Below are 23376 nucleotides of genomic sequence, written 5' to 3'. Positions count from 1 at the left end.
AAATAAATTAAAAGCAGGCACAGTAAAAAGCTTGATGACGAAAATATATGTTTTCTTTACCATCAGATGCACATACAGATATACACATACATACATATGTGTAGATTTATTCACAAACATATGTACCTATTTTTAAATATGGGCTAAAGCTCGATAGGTGTTTCGTGTATCTATTGATTCGCATATCTATGTTTGTGAGTCAAACTATTTAGCATTTCTTGTCCTGTTTGGTTGATTTTCCGACAGGGTGGATAAATGATGTATATTGGAACGATTTTCCGTCATCCCTTGTCAAATTTGGTTTTGAGACAAACCGGTTTCGGCGTTGTGCCATCATCAGTGTCGATTTTCGTTCTGATCTGTTGTTGTCATTTGTCCTGTATTTATAGTTCGTAGGTATATGAGCAGGTATTGTCAAATTGATGCTTGTGTATATTTAGTTATGTGTATGTGTTGTGTGTTCGTTCAGAACCGAGGGTGGTTTACTAATCGATTTGTGTGGCTGACTGGGGTAGGTATAAATCTGTGATTTTAGTCGTTTGACCTTCTTTGTCGGTTTTTTGTTTTGGTGTGTTAATTGTTTTGTGTTTATTTGTTGTTGTGCGTTTGTCTGTTGTACCTGTGTGATTAAGTTGTTTCCTGTAAACAAGTTTTAAAGGCTCGAATATTGTGTCAGAAATGGTGTTTATCTGTTCGTTTATTATTCTACCGTCGAATGTTTTCTGTTTGTAGATTTCCATGTTTTCGAGTACGTTAAGACGTCGGCCCTTTTCTTGTATGTGAAGAACCCTAACTGTTTTATTGATGTTTGCTGGGAAACATTCATTCTCGACCATGTGATTCGCGAAGTTAGACTCGGGTATAATGTTTGGATTCCGTATTTTTTTGTTGTAATCTCTAATATGTTCTCTGAACCTCGTTCTTATTTGCCGTCCTGTTTGTCCTATGTAACTATGCTGGCATCCGCAGGTAAGCTTGTATACGCCGTGGCTGCTAAACGGATCCTCTGAGTTAATGTTAGTTCTTAGTTTTCGCCCTAGATTGTTCGATGTTTTGAATGCTGTGTTAATGTTGTATTTTTTAAAGAAATTTGCCAATTTATATGTTGCTTTTCCAGTATATGTCATAGTCGTCCAGTTATTATTTTCTTTTTCATTATTTCTTTTTGGTTCTCCATTTGTCCTTCTGAGCTTATCTACTAGTGCTTTTTTATATCTGTTGTTTGCAGCGATATTATATATGACCTCAAGTTCTCTCTTATATGCCTCTCGTGTAAGAGGTGTTCTTTCAAGTCTATGTACCAAGTGCCTTAATGCTGCATTTTTATGATGTTGAGGGTGATTTGAGGTATTGTGTATTATTGTGTCGGTGGCCGTTGACTTTCTATATATGTCATAGTTAAATCTTTTGGCTTCTTTATCAATATTTATCGTGAGGTCTAGATAGTTTATTCCTCCGTCTTTTTCGGTTTCCATTGTAAATTTTATATTGCCGTGCTGTTTGTTGAGGTACTCCAGTACGAGCTCTTCGTTATTAGTAGTTAAAACGCATATTATGTCATCCACGTATCTAGCATAAAATGACACGCCTAATTTGGAATTCAGCTCCTGTATGTACTTTTCTTCCAGATTTTGCATGAACACTTCCATAAGAATTGCTGATGTGGGGCTTCCCATTCCAAGACCGTTTGTTTGTCTATATATTTTATTGTTGAATTTAAAATAGTTTTGACGTAAAGTGGTTCTTAGCGTATTTGTATAACGCACAACAACAAATAAACACAAAACAATTAACACACCAAAACAAAAAACCGACAAAGAAGGTCAAACGACTAAAATCACAGATTTCTACCTACCCCAGTCAGCCACACAAATCGATTAGTAAACCACCCTCGGTTCTGAACGAACACACAACACATACACATAACTAAATATACACAAGCATCAATTTGACAATACCTGCTCATATACCTACGAACTATAAATACAGGACAAATGACAACAACAGATCAGAACGAAAATCGACACTGATGATGGCACAACGCCGAAACCGGTTTGTCTCAAAACCAAATTTGACAAGGGATGACGGAAAATCGTTCCAATATACATCATTTCTTGTCCCCTTTTATTAAAATCTAAAACAAAACAACCAGTGGCAACACTTGTATGTTGCATATACACTTCGTATCTGTATGTATGTACACATATATTGCAAAAAAACATATCTACATTTGTGCATCTACAAGTTTATATAAGTTGATGTTATTGATTTTCTATTATGTAGTTTTAGCTCACTCTTAATTCATGTTCTATTTCTTTGCTTTACGCTACACTCTTTTCTCCATGCACTCAATTTTTATACTCAGCGTGCTTTGCATACAGAGTATATTAATTTTTATTGGATAACGGGTGGTTGTGCAGGTATAAAGGAATGGAGATAGATATAGACTTCCATATATCAAAATCATCAGTATCGAAAAAAAAATTTGATTGAGCCATGTCCGTCCGTCCGTCCGTCCGTCTGTCCTTTAACACGGTAACTTGAGTAAATATTGATATATCTTCACCAAATTTGGTGCGCGAGCTTATCTGGACCCAGAATAGATTGGCATTGAAAGTGAGCGAAATCGGATGATAACCACGCCCGCTTTTTATATATAACATTTTGGAAAACACAAAAACCTGATTATTTAGTAAATAATACAACTAGAATGTTGAAATTTGGCGAGTCGACTGATATTGAGACTCTTGATAAACATTTGAAAAAATGGTTTAAAATGGGCGTGGCTCCGCCCACTTGTGACAAAATCAATTTTACAAATATTATCTAATATATATTATAAATGGGAAAGTTTGGATGTTAAGATGTTTGGATGTTTAGATGTTTGGATGTTTGGATGTTTGGATGTTTGTCCAGACGTTTGTCTTTGTGACTCAATAACGCAAGAACGGCTGGACCGATTTGGATACAATTTTGCACACATATAGCCAATAGTCTAGAAGGATCTACTAGCTATATATTTTTCAAAAGGGGCGTGGTCCCCGCCCCCTAGGAACAGTTATAATTTAATTATTATATTTTTTCGTCTTTGCGACTGAATCACGCCAGAATGGCTACACGGATTTTGATGAAATTTGGGACACAGACAGTAGTCTACTAGCGTAATTTTTTTCGAACATGGAAAGAGGGGTGGGGGTCCCACGACCCTTCGAGAAATTATTTTTCATAATTTTTACACATTATAACTTTACGTATACTGGCCTTCACCAATATCACAGACTCAAGGGGTCAAATAAGTCGAGGGCTTACAAAGTAAGCAGTGACACCCTCCGCCCGCCCCCCTTTATCTCCCCCTCTGGTGTAAAATCCATAAATTGTTATAACTCAATCTAAATTTTCTCCTAAATCAATAGTTTTTGGTATCTGGTACATACAGAACGAGATCTAGACAATTTTGGAGGAACGATCAGTGGTCCTCTCCTCTACTCCCGCCATCCGCCCTCCATCAATTGTTTTTATTAGCACGCTTTTATAAGCTTTACCTGTATGTTTCTATCTAACTTTTTATTCGCTCCAATGCGCCTGCTGCCTTATTAACATGGTTTTATAATTAGCTTCACCTTATTTGTAATCCCGTAAGGGTCATATCGAGACCCTTCCGGGATCATTTCTGGATGGTTTTCGGGATCGGTCCGGGATTACACCGGGGTAATTTCGGGACTTTTTCGGGACTATTTCGGGATCAATTTGGGACCCTTCCGGGATCATTTCTGTATAGTTTACGGGATCCGTCCGGGATCCCGTCGGGGTTATTTTGGAACATTTTCGGGACTATTCCGGAATCATTTCGGGACTATTTCGCGATCATTTGGGGACCCTTCCGGCATCATTTCTGGATGGTTTTCGGGATCCGTGCGGGATCTCGTCGGGGTCATATGGGGACTTTTTCGGGATCATTTGAGGGCTCTTCCGGCATCATTTCTGGATGGTTTTCGGGATCCGTCCGGGATATCGTCAGGGTCATTTGGGGACTTTTTCGGGATCATTTGGGGGCTCTTCCGGCATCACTTCTGGATGGTTTTCGGTATCCGTTCAGATTCCCGTCGGAATAATTGCGGGACTTTTTCGAGATCATTGGGGTCCCTTCCAAAATCATTTCTGGATGGTTTTTGGGATTCGTCCGGGATCCCGTCGGGGTCATTTCGGCACTTTTTCTCGACTAATACGGGATCATTTGCGGACCCTTTCGGCATAATTTCTGGATAGTTGTCGGGATCCGTTCGGGATCCCGTCACGGTCATTTCGGAACTATTAGGGGATCATTTGAGAACCTTTCCGGCATCATTTCTGGATTGTTTTTGGAATCCTTTCGGCATCCCGTCAGGGTCATTTCGGGGCTTTTTCGGGATCATTTAAGGATGGCTTCCAGGATTCGTCCGGGAACCCGTCAGGGTAATTTCTGGACTTTTCCGAGACTATTTCGGGATCATTTTGGGACCTTCCCAAGATCATTTCTGGATGGATTTCGGGATTTGTCCCGGATGCCCTCAGGGTCATTTTGGGACTATTAGGTGAGCATTTGAGGACCGTTCCGGCATCACTTCTGGATGGTTTTCGGTATCCGTTCAGATTCCCGTCGGAATAATTGCGGGACTTTTTCGGGATCATTGGGGTCCCTTCCAAAATCATTTCTGGATGGTTTTTGGGATTCGTCCGGCATCCCGTCGGGGTAATTTCGGGACTTTTTCTCGACTAATACGGGATCATTTGCGGGCCCTATCGGTATTATTTCTGGATAGTTGTCGGGATCCGTTCGGGATCCCGTCAGGGTCTTTTCGGAACTATTGGGAGATCATTTGAGGACTTTTCCAGCATCATTTCTGGTTAGTTTTCGGGATCCTTTCCGGGTCCCATCAGGGTCATTTCGGGACTTTTTCGGCATCATTTAAGATTGGTTTTCAGGATTCGTCCGGTATCCGTCAGGGTAATTTCTGGACTTTTCCCAGACTATTTCGGGATAATTTTGGGACCCTCCCAAGATCATTTCTGGATGGATTTCGGGATCTGTCCGGGATGCCGTCAGGGTCATTCTGGGACTATTAGGTGATCATTTGAGGACCTTTTCGGCATCACTTCTGGATGGTTTTCGATATCCGCTCAGGATCCCGTAGGAATTATTGCGGGACTTTTTCGGGATCATTTGGTGTCCCTTCCGGCATCATTTCTGGCTGGTTTTTGGGATTCGTCCGGCATCCCGTCGTGTTCATTTCGGGACTTTTTCTCGCCTAATACGGGATCATTTGCGGGCCCTTTCGGCATCATTTCTATATAGTTGTCGGGATCCGTTCGGGATCCCGTCAGGGTCTTTTCGGAACTATTAGGCGATCATTTGAGGACATTTCCGGCATCATTTCTGGATAGTTTTCGGGGTCCAGTCAGGGTCATTTCGGGACTTTTTCGGGATCATTTAGAGATGGCTTTCAGGATTCGTCCGGGAACCCGTCAGGGTAATTTCTGAACTTTTCCGTGACTATTTCGGGATAATTTTGGGACCTTCCCAAGATCATTTCTGGATGGATTTTGGGATCAGTCCGGGATGCCGTCAGGGTCATTTTGGTATTAGGTGATCATTTGAGGACCTTTCCGGCATCACTTCTGGATGGTTATCGGTATCCGATCAGCATCCCCTCGGAATCATTGCGGGACTTTTTCGGGATCATTTGGGGTCCCTCCCAAGATCATTTCTGGATGGATTTCGGTATCTGTCCGGGATCCCGTCAGGGTTATTTAGGGGTGCGTTCGAGATCCCGTCAGGGTCATTTCGGGACTTCTTCGGGAATATATCGGGATCATTTCTGGATGGGTTATGGGATCCGTCCATGACCCCTTAAGGGTCATTTCGGGACTATTAGGTGATCATCTGAGGACCTTTCCGGCGTCACTTCTGGATGATTTTCGGTATCCGTTCGGGATCCCGTCGGAATCAATGCGGGACTTTTACGGAATCATTTGGAATTCCTTCCGGCATCATTTCTGGATGGTTTTCGGGATTTGTCCGGGATCCCGTCGGGGTTATTTCGGGACCTTTTCGGGGCTAATACGGGATCATTTGGGGATCCTATAGGGGTCGTTTCGTGACTTTTTCTGTATTATTTCGGGATCATTTTGGGACCCTTTCGGCATAATTTATTGATGGTTTGCCGGATCCATCAGGGTCATTTCGGGACCATTTTGGGATCATTTGGGGACCCTTCCGAGATCATTTCTGGATCCGTCCGGGATGCCGTAGGAGCCATTTCGGGATTTTTTGTTACTTTTCCGGGATAGTTTTTGCACCCTTCCGGGATCATTTCTGGATCTATGCGGGATCCCATCTGGGTCAATTCCGGACTATTTCGGGATCATTTTGGAATCCTTCCGGAATCATTTCTGTATGGTTTTCGCGATCCATCGTGGATCCCCTCGGAGCCATTTCGGAACTTTTCCTGGAGTTAGTCGGGATAATTTAGGGACCCTTCCTGGATATTTTCTGGATGGTTTCTGAGATCCGTCCGGGAGTCCGTCAGGGTAATTTCGGAACTTTTTCGGGACTATTTCGGGATCAATTTGGTACCCTTCAGGCATCATTTCTGTGTGGTTATCTGGATAAGTCTAGAATCGTGTCGTTGTCATTTCGGGTTTTTTTGGGACTACTTCGGGAACTTTTGAAAACACTTCCGGGGCGGTTCTGGATGGTTTTCGGGATCCGTCCGCGATAGCGTCGGGGTCATTTCGTGGCTTTTTCTGGATAATTTCGTTATCATTTTGGGATCCTATCAGGTTATCAGTTCATAAAGTTCTTTTTTTTACTCAATTACAAAAATAAAATGCATTAGACAGAAAAAAAATTTTAAACAGATAACTTTATAAGCAGGCTAACGTGAATAGCCCACATATTTCATTTCCTCCTTGCGGACGGGGCCGCGGGTAAAGGCTATCTAATCTAATCTAATCTAATATATATTATAAATGGGAAAGTTTGGATGTTAAGATGTTTGGATGTTTGGATGTTTAGATGTTTGGATGTTTGGATGTTTGTCCAGACGTTTGTCTTTGTGACTCAATAACGCAAGAACGGCTGGACCGATTTGGATAAAATTTTGCACACATATAGCCAGTAGTCTAGAAGGATCTACTAGCTATATATTTTTCAAAAGGGGCGTGGTCCCCGGCCCCTAGGAACAGTTATAATTTAATTATTATATTTTTTCGTCTTTGCGACTGAATCACGCCAGAATGGCTACACGGATTTTGATGAAATTTGGGACACAGACAGTAGTCTACTAGCGTAATTTTTTTCGAACATGGAAAGAGGGGTGGGGGTCCCACGACCCTTCGAGAAATTATTTTTCATAATTTTTACACATTATAACTTTACCTATACTGGCCTTCACCAATATCACAGACTCAAGGGGTCAAATAAGTCGAGGGCTTACAAAGTAAGCAGTGACACCCTCCGCCCGCCCCCCTTTATCTCCCCCTCTGGTGTAAAATCCATAAATTGTTATAACTCAATCTAAATTTTCTCCTAAATCAATAGTTTTTGGTATCTGGTACATACAGAACGAGATCTAGACAATTTTGGAGGAACGATCAGTGGTCCTCTCCTCTACTCCCGCCATCCGCCCTCCATCAATTGTTTTAATTAGCACGCTTTTATAAGCTTTACCTGTATGTTTCTATCTAACTTTTTATTCGCTCCAATGCGCCTGCTGCCTTATTAACATGGTTTTATAATTAGCTTCACCTTATTTGTAATCCCGTAAGGGTCATATCGAGACCCTTCCGGGATCATTTCTGGATGGTTTTCGGGATCGGTCCGGGATTACGCCGGGGTAATTTCGGGACTTTTTCGGGACTATTTCGGGATCAATTTGGGACCCTTCCGGGATCAATTTGGGACCCTTCCGGGATCATTTCTGTATAGTTTACGGGATCCGTCCGGGATCCCGTCGGGGTTATTTTGGAACATTTTCGGATCTATTCCGGAATCATTTCGGGAATATTTCGCGATCATTTGGGGACCCTTCCGGCATCATTTCTGGATGGTTTTCGGGATCCGTGCGGGATCTCGTCGGGGTCATATGGGGACTTTTTCGGGATCATTTGAGGGCTCTTCCGGCATCATTTCTGGATGGTTTTCGGGATCCGTCCGGGATATCGTCGGGGTCATTTGGGGACTTTTTCGGGATCATTTGGGGGCCCTTCCGGCATCATTTCTGGATGGTTTTCGGGATCCGTCCGGGATCTCGTCGGGGTCATTTGGGGACTTTTTCGGGATCATTTTGGGGCTCATCCGGCATCATTTCTGGATGGTTTTCGGGATCCGTCCGGGATCCCGTCGGCGTCATTTCGGGACTTTTTCGCGACTAATACGGGATCATTTGGGAACCCTTTCGGCATCATTTCTGGATGGTTTTCGGGATCCGTCCGGGATCCCGTCGGGGTCATTTCGGGACTTTTTCGCGCCTAATACGGGATCATTTGGGAACCCTTTCGGCATCATTTCTGGATAGTTTTCGGGATCCGTCCGGGATCCCATTAGGGTAATTTCGGGACTATTAGGGGATCATTTGGGAACCTTTCCGGCATCATTTCTGGATAATTTTCGGGATCCGTCCGGGATGCCGACGAGGTCATTTCGGGACTATTTCGGGATCATTTGGGATACCTACCGGCATAATTTCTGGATGGTTTTTGGGATTCGTCCGGGATCCCGTCGTGGTCCTTTCGGGACTTTTTTTCGACTAATACGGGATCATTTGCGGACCCTTTCGGCATCATTTCTGGATAGTTGTCGGGATCCCGTCACGGTCATTTCGGGACTATTAGGGGATCATTTGAGGACCTTTCCGGCATCATTTCTGTATTGTTTTCGGAATCCTTTCGGGATCCCGTCAGGGTCATTTTGGGACTTTTTTGGGGCTAATACGGGATCATTTGGGGATCCTCTAGGGGTATTTTCGTGACTTTTTCTGTTTTATTTCGGGATCATTTGGGGACCCTTCCGGCATAATTTCTTGATGGTTTGCCGGATCCATCAGGGTCATTTCGGGACCATTTTGGGATCATTTGGGGACCCTTCCGAGATCATTTCTGGATCCGTCCGGGATGCCGTAGGAGCCATTTCGGGATTTTTTGTTACTTTTCCGGGATAGTTTTTGCACCCTTCCGGGATCATTTCTGGATCTGTGCGGGATCCCATCTGGGTCAATTCCGGACTATTTCGGAATCATTTTGGAATCCTTCCGGAATCATTTCTGTATGGTTTTCGCGATCCATCGTGGATCCCCTCGGAGCCATTTCGGAACTTTTTCTGGAGTTAGTCGGGATAATTTAGGGACCCTTCCTGGATATTTTCTGGATGGTTTCTGAGATCCATCCGGGAGCCCGTCAGGGTAATTTCGGAACTTTTTCGGAACTATTTCGGTACCCTTCAGGCATCATTTCTGTGTGGTTATCTGGATAAGTCTAGAATCGTGTCGTTGTCATTTCGGGTTTTTTTGGGACTACTTCGGGAACTTTTGGAAACACTTCCGGGGCGTTTCTGGATGGTTTTCGGGATCCGTCCGCGATAGCGTCGGGGTCATTTCGTGGCTTTTTCTGGATAATTTCGTTATCATTTTGGGATCCTATCAGGTTATCAGCTCATAAAGTTCTTTTTTTTACTCAATTACAAAAATAAAATGCATTAGACAGAAAAAAAATTTTAAACAGATAACTTTATAAGCAGGCTAACGTGAATAGCCCACATATTTCATTTTCTCCTTGCGGACGGGGCCGCGGGTAAAGGCTAGTTTATCATAAATGGAAAATCGTTAAACCTATCGTAGCAAAATTCGAGGTTGCTTTTACTATAAGAATGCTTTGAAGAAAAATTAACGAAATCGGTTAAGAACTACGCCCACTTTTATATAAAAGATTTTTAAAAGGGTCTTGGACGAATAAAATAAGATATATCTTTGCAAAAAAGAGCTTTATATCAATGGTATTTCATTTCCTAAGTGGATTTATAACAATAAATAGGAAAAACTTCAAATTTAGAAAAATGGGTGTGGCAGCGCCCCTTTTATGACTGAGGAATTTTCTATGTTTCGGGAGCCATAGCTGGAAGAAAAATTAACATATCGTGATGAAATTGTGTACACATATTTTCCTTAAAGCAGAAAATATTTCTAGTAAAAATGGACGGGATCGGTTAAAGACCAAGGCAACTTAGATATAAAACATATTTAAAAGGGTCGTAGACTAGAATATTAAGCTATAACTTAGCAAAAAATAGTTTTGAACCAATGATAATCCACTTATCAAGTTTTATTGTAAGAGGAAATGGGGAGACATTTTTTTTTTAACGGGCGGTGCCACGTGTTATGTAGAAAAGTAATTTATCTGAAATGAAATGTACAATTGAAGCTCACGCTGGGTATATAATGTTCGGTTACACCCGAACTTAGACACCTTTACTTGTTATTTTTTATTTTTTATTTTTTTTAAGTATCTCTTTGGTGAAATGACATGGCAGACGATAAATTGCATGCAGAGATATACCTTCACATACTTACATATACAAATATAGGAACACAAACAAAAATAACCAACAAAAAAGTTTTCACCTTATAAAAGGCTTATTTCATTCAATCGAAAATCGCATAACGTGAGTCTTGAAATATTTGAGGTGTACCAGGTTAGGTTAGGCGGTAGCTGACCTGGTGTGAGAAGCTCATTTGGACAGCATGAAAGTCCGTTGTGATACCACATAAAATAAAGATGACTTAGCTATAACTACAGAGAGAATCCTTGCAAAGCAACGATATAGTTTTTAATGACACCGATCGCAACCCTGGATAAGTACTCTAGAGATCCAAGAGAGACGCGGCTGGAAGAGTTTCGCCTAGTTCTGGCAAAAGCTGGGCAATCAAGCATAAAGTGACTCGATGATTGCGCGTCATAATCCGCCAAAATGCTGCAGCAGGATGGATATATGGATTTCCATTGGACATTGCCCTGTCAAAACCTCAATAACCATTGATAGATGAGCCTTAGTGAACCCAATAATTTCGGTAGACCTCCTGCCATTCAATTCCGGCAAGCATGGTCTTGCTACCCTGCAAGCGGTGATGTCCGCCCAACGTTTGCTGAGCTGACTCGAGGCCCATTTATGCAGGAGTAGATGTTGGTGGCTAGCGGAATCTCGTAATCTCTACAGCCATCTTCATCCAGTTCAATTGTACCGATGCGTACTAAAAGATCCGCTTAACAGTTGCCCGGGCTATCACTATTACTATATATCAAGAGTACCAACTGAAAGCAGAATACATTTTTTTATGTTGCTGTTTTTTTTTGTGTTGCTGTATTAGACTCATGAACCATATAAAGTAAGTGTAGGTGAGGCTTTAGTAAGAACCATAAATGTTGTCGTTGTTGTAGCGATAATGACACTTCCCAAATGGCCTGGTGAACAAATCATATCAAATCTAATTTTGTAGTCAATGCTGATGCTCGTTTTATTGAGTAATGGTAAATGTCAGCAGCAAGCCGTAGTGGCGTGGTAGTAGCGTTATCCGGCACCTAACGTCCTTGGCTCAAGTTTCGGCGAAAACAAGGACCAAACTTTTCTTTTTATTATTATTATATTATTCAGAAAAGTTTTTTTTTCAGCATTGGGGATACAATTCACACTAATTTGGCTATTATATATTACAACATCACAAAGTGCGTTTTTAACAACAAAATCGGTTTCGACCTGGTCCTTACAGTGAGTGGTGGACGCTCTTCCTCTGCTTTCGTAGGCCGGTTCCGATACAAATATTTTCCTAGCCGGAGCATCAAATTTCATTCGCATAACATGGCATAGCCAGCGATGGACATTGTTGATGTCGGCGTACAGCTCGTGTAGCTCATCATTTAATCTTCTTCAGTAGAAACTTCCTCTCGAACACACCCAGAGCTGTCGCATCTGATATTGTAAAGGTCCATGCTTCTGCACCATAACGCAGTATAGGTACGATAAATGGCTTGAAGCGCATAACTTGCTATAAAGCCTTTATTAAAAAATGCAGTATACGCAAAGCTAGCCTTGAACTATCTTAGAACGACCCTTGAGTTATACTACAATCGATGTGATCAGCTGTCGGCGATGTCATTGCGTGTTGAAACTTCGCACAGTGTATAAACCCGCAACTTTGACTACTTCCCGATCGTTTCCGATTCGAACAGTTATGCGAAAAGTTTTATCGATTACGGATACATCAAAGTGTCTTTAACTACCGCGTTTTGTGTGTTGGAACTGGTATGTAGTTCTACAGTATGGTTTTTTGTTACAGCATACGTATTTTTTGCTGGGTTTTTACAGATATACATATATACATACTCGTTCGTTGTCGCTCTATCATGCAATATTCATTTCCATCAATTCTTGCTAAACACATTTTTATTTAGTTATATATTTTAATGCAAGTTTTATTTAAATACAAATAAACTAACACAAGCTTTATAAACTATATTTAAAGGCATTATATATGCATAGGGACAATTCCACGGTTGGTATGGGACGGATCGTACGACTTTTTACAATTTTCGAACAGGTTGCCTAAGTAGCTAATGAAATGCCGTTTTGAATATTTCTAATTTTCTATAGATGTTTAGTAACAAATTTACCCACCACCTTTGATATAAAAAAAATATATATATATAAGTCGCTACAACCTCCGAAGAGATTTTTACATCGAGGTTTTTTTATTGCGCTAAGTTTGCATATTCCAGTTCAATTTTATATTGAAGATTCATTGGTATCTTTTCATAACAAATCGATGTGTCGCCGTTAACAAATCGAAAAAAATTGGCAACACCCCGATAAGAATATTTTCGATGATAAATCGAAAAATTTTTGACAGTGATATCGATACATTTTCCAAAGCAAATTGATAACACGCCGATAACAATTGCATAACACACCGTTAACAAAACAATAACTTTCCAAAAATAAATTGATATGCGTTTGATAATAAACCGATAACTTGTACGTAAGTAATCGATAACTTTTCGCTGATAAATCAATCGTTTTGCACAAACTGATAACTTATCAATTAAAAATTGATTTAATTTAATATAATGTTTTATTATGTTATTTTAATTTGTTATATATTATTTTATTTTGTTTTATTTTAATTTTACTTTACTTTATTTTATTTTATTTTATTTTATTTTATTTTATTTTATTTTATTTTATTATATTTTAATTTATTTTAATTTAATTTATTTTAATTTATTTTGTTTTATTTTATTTTATTTCATTTTATTTTATTATATTTTGTTTTATTCTTTTTTATTTTTTTCCATTTTGGGTAATTTTATTTTGTTTTATTCTATTCTATTTTATTTTATTCTATTTTATTTTTTTTATAATTTTTATTTTGTTTTTATTTTTCAATAATTATTTTTTTTAATTTTTTCATTTTATTTAACTTTATTTAATTTTATTTTATTTTACTTTATGTTATTTTGATGTATTTTTGATCAACCTTTTCTTTTATTTTATTTAATTTAATTTAATTTAATTTTATTTTATTTAATAATTTGGAAAAAATTTAAACGCTGTTTCGATTATACCTTGTAAATCTCTTCAAAGCCGGGAGTGGGATTTGAACCCGCACTCCTACGATGGTTGAAGTGTTATAATCGAATCAGCTGTCGCCTTGTCCGTCCTGATGTCACGTTGCTTAAATTTTTTACAAAATATCAAATAAATTATAAATTAAAAATTGCTTCAAAGAAATGTTTTCATAAATTTAAAGCAATTAGGGTAATCCCCGCTTGAACTCATTTCACTCTATTTTCATAACTCCCTTTTTATAGATAGTTGCAAATAGAATAATATTAACGTTTAATATATCAAGAACCGCACGCTTTTTACTCTGAACTTTCTTATTCTGTTAATAACTTAAATTATATTATTAGTAAAGTGATTTCGAGTTAATTATTTATGGTAAATTATTCGACCTTCACCTACTATAACATTAAGATCAACAAGTCAATAAGATATATTTGTAGGAGATTTAAAACTTTCATCGAAAGCCGACCCCAAAACACATGGAAAAAATATATCTTCAGCCATCGAGAAATATGTAAATCTCAAGTTGAAATTCAACGTCGTTCTCTAATTTTCATTCAACATTATCGCTCTCAAGGTGAAATCCAATAGCTTTCTTAACTCATTATTATTCAGACTTTGAGAAATTTTGTGAATATCCAGCACATTTTTTCATGTTGATATCGCACATTGGATATTAAAATGAGGTGAAGTGAATAAAAATATTCTTCAAGGTGGCACTACTGAAGCCAACTAGGGTTTATTTGCAGAAACAAACAAGTGATTGGTAGCAATAATTAAGGCCTGGTTTTTCATTGTGGATTAATGCTCCAGTTAAAGTGGGTTGGTGTTTAACACTGCCACTTCGGCCCCATAAGCTGAGATAAGCAGCAAGATTTTATGTCATCGAACAATGTGGGAAGGATAAAATATAGTCAACTTTCATTAGAGTTTGAACTCACACTGAAGAATCGGGACTAAGCTTTATAAACTAACCCATAAATAAAATGTTGATAAAAATCTAATAGGGTATAAACAATTGTGTACGTGTTGACTCGTCGTTAAAATCAAACTTATTCTGATTTCCACGAGTCAGCCACAATCATGTCTGTTTGTTGTACTAATACTAAAATATTTCCACTAACATTTCGCGAATGAGTCTTGACTGTGACTCGCTGTGTGGAGATGCTATAATAATTGAAAAATTTGTATGGAAATTACATTTTTTAAAGCTTTATAAACCTTTTTCATTTTTCTAACATTTGAGTCCAATTACAGAATTACACTTGAGTACAAGTTGAGAACTATGTTTTTCTCAACTTGAGACACGGCATTTTTTTTACATACAAATTTTTCCTTTTTTCTGAGAACAGTATGATTCTCATGGAGCCCCTGTTAAAAAAAATTAATCTTTGAGATTTGAGTAATATCAACTTGAGTTCTTATGTGACTGAAGCCCAAATGCTTACTGAATCTATTAAGATATATTAAAAATACTTAAATAAATTTTTGAATATCATACATATATAATAGAAATAAAAACGTAGAGTAAATTACTAGGTGTTTATTTGAGGAATAAACTAGTAATATTAGTAACACTTAATGATATTCACATCACTAATCTGATACTAAGTAAATAAAGCCACAACAACAATAAAGCAAGCTGCCACACTTGTATGTACGTAAACAAATTAATCGTTATGTCTACAAATATGTACGTACACGCAGCGGAGAGAACCGCACAAACACATGCATATATGTTATCTGAGATGCTCACAAAAGTAGACAATCATTTGTGCAAGTATCACTCACATATACATGCGCATATGAGAAGCTATGACGTGCATCTGTAGTTATAGCTGGTAACTAAATTAAATTCTATAAATGCCTATAAGTATGCGAACGAGGAAATCGAAGAGTATAAAAGAGCGCAAGCTGAGCAATCATGGAATCAGTTTGATTTAAGCACGCTATTGGTTGTGCAGTATAAATGTTATTGTGAAGTACTTTGAAGTAGTCTAATAAAGACCATTTTTGCATTATTGAATATTGGAGTTATTTATTCAACAATTTAGTGATTCGAACGTTAGCAGAAGATTTGGAATAACCGGAATTGCACTCAATTCGTTACAATATGCATATGCATGTACATGTGTGTCTAAGTATATGAGTAGTTCAAATGACTTTTAAACGGCTTAAACCACAACATGGTAAAATTGCTGGTTTTATATTTTACTCAGCTTACAAAATATAAACGACTAGAAAACTAATTATAAACCATGTAATTCGATAATAACTATTCTCACTTCCACAAGAGAACAAGTCGCAAAATCTAAAGTGTAATTTTTACAATAATATATATGTTTTCTTTGTTGAAAGTTCAAGTCACTCAATTCCAATACCGATGCATAGTTAGTTCGCAGATAAAAGCCAATAAGGAAACTAAATGTCCCAAAACCAATATTGCCGATGGCAAATAGAGGTAGTCAGTATTTAATGGCTTAACAGTAGTATCGAACTCATTAGTGCGGAAATATTTAAAATGCCTCATTTCTAATGAATCAATAAAAGTTTTGTACATAATATTTGGAAAAAGGCCCGCCTCCAAGAGTAGTTGAGTATGCTTGAGATATAAAAATTCAAAAAAAGTATTATTCCATATTATCAATGCACCCCTTAACGAGGTAGTGGGCAAGTCAAGCATAACCATTTTAGGACACCGGAAATATTGTTGTTGTTTCAGTAATATGTGACATTTCTCCAAAGCGCAAATATAAGCATAGCGTGTGTCCAAGGTCAACTGGTATTTTCGCAGCACTACAGCTGGCACCACTAATGTTGTTTCAAAAAACTCATCGCTTGCCTTGAAATACTTTAAAGTAACAGCATCACTTTGTTTCATTAGTATGGAAATATTGCGCTGTTTTAAATCAGCCACACTCTTGGTGAGTTTCTCATAGATATGAGCACTGAAGTAGCTCGATAGAAAGGCCAAATAAAGCGATGATAATATGCATTCAACTCCTAGTAGCTGTACATATATGAAACTATGAGTAGTACTTGAGAAATGCGGTAGACGAAAATTTCAATAAAGGATACTTGCAAATATTTGAAGAAACATATCATCGATGCACCAAATAGAGCAGCGATACCAACAAATCAAACCCAACATAATTGCAATGAATAGCAGCGAAATTAAAATCATTATCCATACACCCAAACTGAATGGTTGATCAAAACATTGATACATTGGTAATGGGCGTGCATTAGATACCAAAAAATATTGTAACGAATTTAGTGAAATTCTGCTTATTCCAATTCTTCTGCTAATGTGTGAATCGCTAAGCTGTTGAATAAATAACTCCAATATTCAATAATGCAAAAATGGTCTTTATTAGACTACTATGAAAGTACTTCACAATAACACTTGACTTCACAACCAATAGCTTGTTTAAATAAAACAGATTATTGACTACTCAGCTTCTGCTGCTTTTATACTCTCTGCCCAAACGTCTAGACGTTTTTTCTTCTAGAATCCTCTACCTGGTCATGAGCCATACGCGCCTGTTTTTGTAGTGTGTAACCATATGCGTGTGTATATGTGAGCGAAGTATTAGCTGATGATGACATGCGTTTGTGAGTATCTCTCTGCTGCTTGTATGTATGTGTGTACATGATGATTTGTTTACGTACATACAAGTGTGGCAGCTTGCTTTATTGTTGTCGTGCCTTTATTTACTTAGTATCAGATTAGTGATGCGAGTATCACTTAGTGTTATTCGTCACAATATACATTATGATGAAAAAAAGATTAGTCAAGCGAGATACTTTGTTGCCATAGTCTAGTTCAGTGCATATATCAATTTTATTCTCGCTGGGAAGTTGGTAGCAATCTGTCATTGAATATTCAGGTGAGAGTGCAACATATTGCAGAGTAGCATTGCGTGCTTCGTCGAAAAGTTGTAACGCACGTGGCAAACTACCTTTCAACACCAATTCTCAATTTTTATTCTTATACACTATAGAGCGCGGAACATGAATAACCCTACCAAATCGAAAATATCCTTAAAATTTGAGATCTTTGCTATAGTTTTTTAAAAACATGCTGACCGTAGTGTTGAACACTTCAAAGCGTGGGAAGGGTGTGTATGTCTGAAGGATTGAGGAATTACTTGATGTTGATATGTATATAATATTAATAAAATAATTTTTCCAACACCATTCGAAAAGCCAATGCATATTTGCAGTTTGAGGGATATCCGCTCTGAAAAGCACCGGACAACGTTTGCTATGTACCACCGTGTTAACCAATATTTTCAATTGTTGTTGTTATGTAGATTTCGAGTTGTCTAAAAATACCACAGATATTACAAAAGTTTCATAGCGTTCAGGTGAAGTGACGTTTCGATTTGTTGTAATCAAATATATCGGTGCTTGTTGGTTTTGTATAATTTCCTCAAACTACAAGTTACATGGCGAATTCATGAAAATTATATTACTCCTGGCTTCCATATTTTCGGTAAGTGTTCTTAACAAATCAGCCTCTCGTGAAGCATACGCCGTCCAACAACCACAAAGTAGAAGCTAAACTGACTTCATTTCAAAAGATGTTTAGCTGCCGTATTGATATCTAATTTCAAATTGCTTCTTACAATTATTTTTGAGAAAAGTATAAAAAAATACAGAATTACCTTGCTTAACCGTTTTTCATCCTTGCGCCCAGTAAAACACAAAACTTATGATGAGCGTCTCTTGAAAAAGCTTTATATTAAGTCTGCAATTTCATCACATCCACACAAACCATTATTGTTATGAATTTTCGTTGACTTCAGTCAATCAACTTTATTACCCTTTTACATGCCTTTACCATTTAGTAAGTGACAATCAAATTTATTGAGATAATGTGTTTTAAGAACAACCCATAAAAAGTAATGGCGTTCTTTTTCGAATATTTCAAGTACCGAATGTTAAAACCTTAACTTTATACCATTATCGGCACTTACAGAGGTATTCTAAAGCAAATCAAATTAATTTTTTCAACCACAAATATAGATGACGTGTAATAGTGTCAATGTAGTCAAAGTATCGAAAAAATATGTACCATAGCTTTGCAAGTTCATTTTATATGTATATATTTTTGATCTATTAGGTATATCTTTTCGGGGCATTACATAAAACTAGAAACGGCAACCAAAAATATAGTTGGGCAATTCCCAAGGTCTTCTATTCACCGTATGAGCTATGCTTTAATCAAGTTTTATATTGGAAACCATGGAAACAACTCAAATCTTAAAATTTTACATGAACACGACACTCTTGTGAGTTGTACAAGTATTAAAATTAATTAACGAAAAATAAAAAAAAAGCATTAAAAAATGCCAAATTTCTGCTAAGGCGAAACCATACAAGGTAATGGCAAAGCGAATTCAATTCAATTCGCCGATCAGAAGAATATCAACTCAAAAGAAAAATTTCATTTACTTCGATTAACCGACATATTTCCAGTACGAATCCATACGAGGTGATGGCATAGCGAATTCAACCAATTCGCCGTGCAGAAAAATGTCAAGTCAAAAGAAAATTTTCATTGATTTCGATTAAATTACACATCGTTGTACAAGGCATTGTATAGAAAATAATCAAGAAGAAGCAATCGGCTGTTGTTATAACAACACCTGGTACTTGCTATTTGCTGAACCAAGGCAATGTATAAGAAAATATCAAGAAGAAGCTGTCAGCTGATGCGATAACAACACATAGAGCTGAATTCGCCTTGATTTTATCTTTTCAGCATTTGTAGCAAAAGATAATATAGTCGGTCTAGAGTACAAACGTACTAAGTACCATATTTTCCAAACCTGACTTTTGCATGCAGTTTGGGGAAACAGGAGCTAACGTATCAACCTGGCATAACAGTAGCATCAAACACCCCCCAGCGGGTTAGTTGGTTTCGTATATATACTCGCGGCAGGTATGCCTGTCGTAAGAAGCAACTAAAATACCAAATTGATTCAAGGGGTTGTGTAGCGAAACCCTTTCAAAGGTTGACAGTGCAATTAAAGTTTCTCCAACTCAATTGTTTACCTTACCTATCCTGTTACTTTAGCAGCCGAGGCTCTGGCGATCCAAATTTCCTCATGGATCTAGGGGGTGGGATTGCCAACAAAGTTTCATGTGGTCATACTAAATCTTTCTCGAGATGGTGCTTGTTACTGTAACGTACAGGATCTCCGGCATAGGACAATCAACATCGACAGCACTCCCAATGCCTTCGGGGAGTATCCTTATCGCTACAACAACAACAGTAAAATCAAATATTGGCCACACAATAAGTAAATCAACTTTATGATGAGTTCACTTCCTATGGTTTCAATGAAAAATTCGAAAAGCTTTTTGCCTGCCATGTAAAATTGTTTTTGTGACGTTTAGCAGTAGAGTGCGATCCTGCCGAAGATATAGCTTTTTGAAAATTAGGCACATAGGTTAGCTGCAAGATCTATGAATATTTAGTTGCGCACGAATTTTACATATGTTGATTGCTTTCAAAGTTGAAGAGTTTTTGATTTTTTTTTTCTAAAAAGCGTAATATTTTTTGGGTGCAGCTGACAAATGTTCGTTAATGAAGTAAGTGGCCTTGTTTGAAAAAGAAAATATATATATTTTATTAAACAAAATTGTGACTTCATTAAGTTTATGTGTAAAATCGGTATCAATTTCTCAATTAAACATACGAACTAGTTAATTAAATTTGATATAGCAAGAAGTAAAAGCGATAACTAATTCCTTGAGTTGCCTAGTTCTATAAATAGATTAACATCATATCGGACCTAGTGAAATTTTTCTTTCCCTGCATGGATGGGTGAACTCACTTGTTTTAATTTAAATTGTTTTAAATCATGGCTTCAAAATATTTCGATATCATATATGAAATCGCCGAAAACTTACGATTTTCCATGGAGTGCTAGATATATCTACATGTGTATTTATGCATATATCACATGCACGTGTTTGGATTTAAGTTCACCAGTTTAAATGCAATTAAGATTGTTTGTATGTATGTGTTGGTAACACTTGATTTTATTTTGATTGTTGTTCTGCAAAAATATCACAGAATAAAAATAAGTTTTCTATCTCTAATGAATGCATGCACACAAAGATACGTACATATATAGTTATTAGGGCGGGTCGATTTAAAAATCGCTTATTGCTCTGTGAAAATCGTATTCTAGGGATCAAAATAAGAAACTTTGCCGAAGGAACCATACCTCTAAAATGAATTCTGATGTCCCCCCCATCCCCCCTTTGTGCCGAACTTTTGGGTAGGGGCAATTTCAATTCTACCTGCTGTGTCTTGTGGTGGCTTAAAAAAACAACACAAGCAATTTTACGATCTGCAATTATGTCATAGTGATACCTTCATTTTTTAAAACGGTTGAATAAAAAACCCACACAACAATGTTTACTACATGCAAATGCATCACAGTGATGCCTTGGTTTTAAAAGGGGATTGTAAAAACGCTAATTTCTAATAATTTTTTTTAATTTCTTTTCTATTACTAAGTTAAATTCATTTTTTCATTTACATATGTTCTGACTAAATAAATTTCTAAGGAGAAAAATAAACTCCAAAAATAACAAGTAAGGAAGGCTAAGTTCGGGTGTAACGGAACATAACATACTCAGTTGAGAGCTATGGAGACAAAATAAGGAAAATCAATCTGGGGTAAACCTGGAATGTGGTTGTATAACATGTGTATCAAATGAAAGGTATTAAAGAGTATTTTAAGAGAGAGTAGGCCATAGTTCTATGGATGAACGCCATTTAGGGATATCGCCATAAAGGTGGACCAGGGCTGACTCTAGAATTTGTTTGTACGATATGGGTATCAAATGAAAGGTGTTACTGAGCATTTTAAGAGGGAGTGGGCCTTAGGTCTATCGGTGGACGCCTTTTCGAGATGTCCCCATTAAGGTGGACCAGGGGTGATTCTATAATGTGTTTGTACGATATGGGTATCAAATGAAAGGTGGTAATGAGTATTTTAAAAGGGAATGGGCTTTAGTTCTATAGGTGAACGCCTTTTCGAGAAATCGCCATAAAGGTGGACCAGGGGTGACTCTAGAATATGTTTGTACGATATGGGTATCAAATGAAAGCTGTTAATGAGTATTTTGAAAAGGAGTGATCCTTAGTTCCATAGGTGGACGCCGTTTCGAGATATCGCCATAAAGGTGGACCAGGGGTGTCTCTAGAATGTGTTTGTACGATATGGGAATCAAATGAAAGGTGTTACTGAGCATTTTAAGAGGGAGTGGGCATTAGGTCTATAGGTGGACGCCTTTTCGAGATATCGCCATTAGGGTGGGCCAGGGGTGACTCTAGAATGTTTGTACGGTATGGGTATCAAACGAAAGGTGTTACTTAGCATTTTAAGAGGGAGTGGGCATGAGGTCTATAGGTGGACGCCTTTTCGAGATATCGTCATTAGGGTGGGCCAGGGGTGACTCCAGAATGTGTTTGTACGATATGTGCATCAAACGAAAGGTGTTACTGAGCATTTTAAGAGGGAGTGGGCATTAGGTCTATAGGTGGACGCCCTTTCGAGATATCGCCATTAGGGTGGGCCAGGGGTGACTCTAGAATGTTTGTACGATATGGGTATCAAACGAAAGGTGTTACTGAGCATTTTAAGAGGGAGTGGGCATTAGGTCTATAGGTGGACGCCTTTTCGAGATATCGCCATTAGGGTGGGCCAGGGGTGACTCTAGAATGTGTTTGTACGATATGGGTATCAAATGAAAGGTGGTAAGGAGTATTTTAAAAGGGAGTAATCCTTAGTTCTATAGGTGGACGCCTTTTCGAGATATCGCCATAAAGGTTGACCAAGGGTGACTCTAGAATGTGTTTGTACGATATGGGTATCAAACGAAAGGTGTTACTGAGCATTTTAAGAGGGAATGGGCATTAGGTCTATAGGTGGACGCCTTTTCGAGATATCGCCATTAGGGTGGGCCAGGGTGACTCTAGAATGTGTTTGTACGATATGGGTATCAAACGAAAGGTGTTACTGAGCATTTTAAGAGGGAGTGGGCATTAGGTCTATAGGTGGACGCCCTTTCGAGATATCGCCATTAGGGTGGGCCAGGGGTGACTCTAGAATGTTTGTACGATATGGGTATCAAACGAAAGGTGTTACTGAGCATTTTAAGAGGGAGTGGGCATTAGGTCTATAGGTGGACGCCTTTTCGAGATATCGCCATTAGGGTGGGCCAGGGTGACTCTAGAATGTGTTTGTACGATATGGGTATCAAATGAAAGGTGGTAATGAGTATTTTAAAAGGGAGTAATCCTTAGTCCTATAGGTGGACGCCTTTTCGAGATATCGCCATTAGGGTGGGCCAGGTGTGACTCTAGAATGTTTGTACGATATGGGTATCAAACGAAAGGTGTTACTGAGCATTTTAAGAGGGAGTGGGCATTAGGTCTATAGGTGGACGCCTTTTCGAGATATCCCCATTAGGGTGGGACAGGGGTGACTCTAGAATGTTTATACGATATGGGTATCAAACGAAAGGTGTTACTGAGCATTTTAAGAGGGAGTGGTCATTAGGTCTATAGGTGGACGCCTTTTCGAGATATCGCCATTAGGGTGGGCCAGGGGTGACTCTAGAATGTTTGTACGATATGGGTATCAAACGAAAGGTGTTACTGAGCATTTTAAGAGGGAGTGGACATTAGGTCTATAGGT

This window comes from Eurosta solidaginis, chromosome 3 (assembly GCF_040869045.1).
Source record: "Eurosta solidaginis isolate ZX-2024a chromosome 3, ASM4086904v1, whole genome shotgun sequence".
NCBI classification, from domain to species: Eukaryota; Metazoa; Arthropoda; class Insecta; order Diptera; family Tephritidae; genus Eurosta; species Eurosta solidaginis.
Note: the sequence above shows the minus strand (reverse complement) of the source record.